The 5,084-nt window shown below is 40.4% G+C and overlaps 1 pseudogene; it reads right to left on the bottom strand.

The window, feature by feature from the left end:
• Nucleotides 1–783: 783 nt before the first annotated feature.
• On the bottom strand, nt 784–4,501 carry LOC141504166 (large ribosomal subunit protein uL24-like; annotated as a pseudogene).
• Nucleotides 4,502–5,084: the final 583 nt, after the last annotated feature.

Here is a 5,084-nt window from a genome sequence, read left to right as displayed (position 1 = left end):
ATAGGTTTAAAATAAACAGTGATAAATGAATACAGTAATCTGCAGCTTAACAAATTATGGGATAAGAACTTACTATCTGACAAAAACTGTTGGGAAAATTGGAAAATAGTATAGTAAAAGTTAGATTTAAACCCACATCTCACACCCTATAGCAAAATAAGGTCAAAATAGGTACAATACTTGGACATAAAGGGTAGCATGACAGATAAACTAATAGACCAAGAAATACTCTGTCTGTCAGATCTATGGAAAGGGGATGAATTTATGATCCAACAAGAAATAGGGTACAAAATAAATAAGATGACTATATGAAATTATAAAGTTTTTGCATTAATCAAATCAATACTACCAAAATTAGAAGGAAAGCAAAATCTTAGGAAAAAATCCTCATACCTAGGAGTTCTGATAAAGGTCTCATTCTCATTTTTAAAATCTAGAGAACTGCATCAAATTTATGAGATTGCAAATCATTCCCCAATCCATAGATGGTCAAAGGACATGAATAGACAGTTTTAAAATGAAAACAATTGAAATTATATATAATCATATGAATAAAAAAGCTCCCAATCATTATTGAGTAGAAAAACGCAAATTAAAACAACCATGAGGTATTACCTCACACTTTTCAGATAGGCTAAGATGACAAAAAGGAAAAATGATCAATGTTGGATGGGTTGTGGTAAGACTGGGATATTAATACATTGCTGGTGGAGTTGTGAAATGATCCAGCAATTTTTTTTAATGCTTAATTTTCATTTTAAATTACAACTACAACAGACCATTTTAATCTTGCATCTTTCCAATGGTTTCTTCTTTATATTTTCCCTTCTCCTTTCCAACTTGTCAGGATTTGGCTTTACGCTCAAGAGTCTTTTTGCAACCTTTGTCCTGTTTTAGTCTGATAATAACTACCTTGCTAGGATGAATGACTACATGGACAGTCGCGCCAAAAGCTTTTTTTTATTTATTTTTTATTCTCATTTTGTACAAATGTATTTCGTTACATTAATAAAATATACTTGTTTACAAGTAAACAAAATAACCCTCCCCCCATGAATATAGATAGATTTACTTGGGCAAAAAAGTAAAGAAGGGAGAAAAAAATTAAAATTAAAAAAAATAATAGTAATAATTGTAGGTATGGCCAGGTGGTGCAATGGACGAAGCACCAGCCCTGCAGCCACGAGCACCCGAGTCCCTATCCAGCCTCGTAAACTCAATAATCATCCAGCCATGTGACATGCAAGCCACGCGATCCCCACTGCCCTGAAAAAAACCAAAAAGAAGGAAAAAAAGACCCAAAATAAAATAAAATAGTAATAATAGTAGGGGTAGCTGGGTGGCAGACAGAGCACTGGCCCTTGAGCCAGGAGCACCTGGGCCTGAATCCGGCCCCCAGACAACCAATGATCACCCTGCTATGTGGCCCCAGGCAGGCTACCCAGCCTGACTTGCCCTGAACCCTCCCCCAAATAATAATGACAAAAAATGTGTTTCAGTCTTTGTTCCAACACCATCAACTCTCTCGTGAGTAGATCACATTCTTTATGATAAGTCCATCACAAAAGTTACTTCCATATTTTTCCAACATTGCCATTGCTGATCACAACTCCCTCCTTTCTTATTTCTCCACTACCATATACTATATTTTCTCTCTCCTTTCACTCTGACTCTGCTGTAGGGTTGCTAAGTGGCACAGCAGACAGATCCCTGGTCCTGGGGCCAAGAAGCCCTGAGCCCCCATACTACCCCTTAGGCCCAGAATCTACCTGTCCCTATGGTCCTGGGCAGGCCTTCCAATCCCAGCCCCTTGCAAGAAATAAAAAAAAAGAAAATGTGTTATATCTGACCACTGTCCCAACATGGTCCATCCTCTCCTCCTTTATTCACATCCCCACCCCTTCTCCCTGGTCGCCCCTCCTTCTTACTCCAGTTGTCTATACCCCATTGAGTATATATGCTTTTTCCTCTCCTAGCCATCTCTGATGAGAGCAAAGGTTCCCTCATTCCCCCTTGCCTCCCCCCTTTCATATCATTGCAATAGCTCATTGTAATAAAAAACATCTTATTATGTGAAATATCTTGGACTATTCCCCCTCTCCGTTTTCTTTCTCCCATTCCATTTCCCTTTTTTTCTTATTGACTCCATTTTTATACCATATTTTATCTTCAGATTCAGCTTTCTCATGTGCTTCAACTGTAAAAGCTCCCTCTACCTGCTCTATTAACTGAGATGGTTCATATGAATATTATCAGTATCATTTTTCTATACATGCAGTTCATCCTGATTAAGTCTCTCATATTTCCCCCCTCTCCTCCAATCTCCATGCTTCACCTGAGTCCTGTATCTGAAGATCAAACCTTCTGTTCAGCTCTGGCCATTCCAAAAGGAACCTTTGAAATTCCCCTGGTTCATTGAAAGTCCATCTTTTTCCCTGGAAGAGGACATTCAGCCTTGCTGGGTAGTTCATTCTTGGCTGCGTTCTAAGCTCTTTTGCCTTCCGGTCTATTGTATTCCAAACCCTATGAGCTTCCAATGTAGCTGCTGCTAAGTCTTGTGTGATCCTGATTGCAGCTCCACGATATTTGAACTGTGTCCTTCTGGCTGCTTGTAATATTTTTTCTTTGACTTGGGAGTTCTGGAACTTGGCTATAATATTCCTGCGGGTTGGTTTTTTTGGGATCTCTTTCTCTGGGGCATCGGTGGATTCTCTCCATTTCTATATTGCCCTCTGCTTCTAGAATATCAGGGCAATTTTCCTGTAGTAATTCTTTGAAAATGAATTCAAGGCTCTTTTCCTGATCATGACTTTCAGGTATTCCAATAATTTTCAAATTATCTTTCCTAAGTCTGTTTTCCATATCAGTTGCTTTTCAATGAGATATTTCACATTTTCTTCTAATTTTTCATTTTTTTGGTTTTGAAGTATTGATTCCTGATTTCTGGTAAATTCATCAATCTCCCTGAATTCTATTCTTTGTCTGAAGGATTTATTCTCCTCAGAGAGTTTTCTTATCTCTTTTTCCATCTGGCCAATTTTGCTTTTTAAAGCATTCTTCTCCTTAATAGCTTTTTCAACTGTTTTATCCATTTGACCTAAGCTGTTTTTTAGCATGCTATTTTCTTCAGCATTTTTTTTGGATTTCCTTGACTAAGCTGCTGACTTCATTTTCATGTTTTTCCTGCATCTCTCTCCTTTATTTTCCCAGTTTTTCTTCTAACTCCCTAAATTGATTTTCAAAGTCTTTTTTGAGCTCTATCATAGCCTGAGCCCAATTTCTGTTTTTCTTGTAGTCTTTAGATGCAGGAGCTTGTGCTTCCTCATCTTCCGACTGAGTATTTTGATCCTTCTTGGGCTCATTTGCAAAATATTTCTCAATAGTCTTCCTCTTTTTTCTTTGTTCATTTTCCTAGCCTAAGCCTGTTTTTTTTTTGGAGTGCTTCCTGAGCTTTTGGGACACTCCCACAAGGGTCTCAGTTTGTGAGGCTCTGTCCTCCCTCCTGGTCTGTGAATGTCCATAATTCCCCCCCTCTGCCATGGGGCTGAGGTGGGGGGGGCCCTGCTGTACTATGGGGTGGCCTAGACTGCTATCAGGATCTGAATGTGGTCAGAGCTCCAGAGTCCTGTACCAGGGGCAGAGGACAGAGCTCTGCAGTCTCTCTCTCTTCACTCCCCTCCCTCAGCTCAATGGGCTCATGCCCTGGGGGCTCCTGCTTACCCGCTCCACCTGCTTCTGTTTCTGGATCCAGGCTGCTGAAAGACCAAGCTGCTGGCTGTGTCCCCTGAGGGCTGGGCTCCACATGCTCCCTCTGGCAGAGGTACCCTGTTGTTCCCCCACTATGTGCTGGTGCTCCCACGGGGTGCAGCTCAGGAGACTCCCCCGCTGCTGTAAGCCACAGCTCTGAGCATCCTGGGGCTGCCTCCTGGAGGCTGAAGTTCTTTGTCTCTGGAGTGCCACCCCTCCGGCCCCGTGTAGCAGAGCCTTTCTGCTCTTTTCCAGGTTAACTTGAGTAGGAGAACTGCCTCCCTGGGTCCCTTTGTTGGTTCTGTCTCTCGAAAGTTTAGTTAGAGTCCTTAGTTTATGAGTTTTTTTCAGAGATCTCCTAAAACTCAATCCCTTCATGTCGCCATCTTGCCTCTGCCCCCACCATAAGCTTTTTCACACTGTACAATGCTCAATGTAGATGATATATTTCTTTTTGTAAACCTGGACAGTTTTGCCAGTTTTCTAACCTTTGTAATGTATGCCAACCACCTGGACCTTGTTATCCTTCTGCATGGGCATGGAGCAGGCTTTAAATTTCTGCCTCAGTTCCTTGAAGAGCAGCGATAGCATGATGTGATCTTGTGCCAAATGTGTGAGGGCACATTGAAGTGTCTCTTGTGGTTCTTGCTTCCATCCAAAACCACAAATGGATTAGACTTCACTTTGGACAATGGATGGGAGACTCCAGCCTCAGGCTCAGGAGGGGGAGCGAAGATAGACTGACCTAACAATTCTTGAGAGCAATATGGAACTATGCTAAAAAGCAATAAAAATCTTCATACCCTTTGATCCAGCAATTCCAATTCTAGGTCTATATCCAGAAGAAATCAGAAAAAAAATGGGAGAAGTCCCACATGTTTCAAAATATTTATAGCAGTTCTTTTTATAATGGCAAAGAATTGGAAATTGAAGTGATACCCATCAATTTGGGAATGGTTAAACAAGTTATGGTACATGAATTCTATGGGATATTATTGTTCTGTAAGAAACCATAAATGGTGAGACTGTAGAGAAGCATGGAAGTGATTGCAAGGATCTGATGCTGAGTGAAGTGAGAAAAACCAAGAGAAAAATGTACACATTAACAATTACATTGTGAGAGGACCAATCTTGAAGGAAGCAGCTCCTCTGAGCAGTTCAGAGAGCTAGGACTACCCTATTAGATGGACTGTCCCCATCTAGAGGATTAAAAACAAAATAGAATTAAAAAATGCTTCAAAATTTGATGAACCCTACATTCACTTTTTTTAAATCTTTTATTTCTTTTTGTTAATCCTAATTCCTCATACCAAAAATGACCTATCTGTAGATATCCT

This window comes from Macrotis lagotis, unplaced genomic scaffold (genome assembly GCF_037893015.1).
Source record: "Macrotis lagotis isolate mMagLag1 unplaced genomic scaffold, bilby.v1.9.chrom.fasta BILBYCTG527, whole genome shotgun sequence".
In the NCBI taxonomy this organism is placed as follows: domain Eukaryota; kingdom Metazoa; phylum Chordata; class Mammalia; order Peramelemorphia; family Peramelidae; genus Macrotis; species Macrotis lagotis.
The sequence above is the reverse complement of the archived record's forward strand: the minus strand, read 5'-3'. Positions and strand labels throughout refer to the sequence as shown.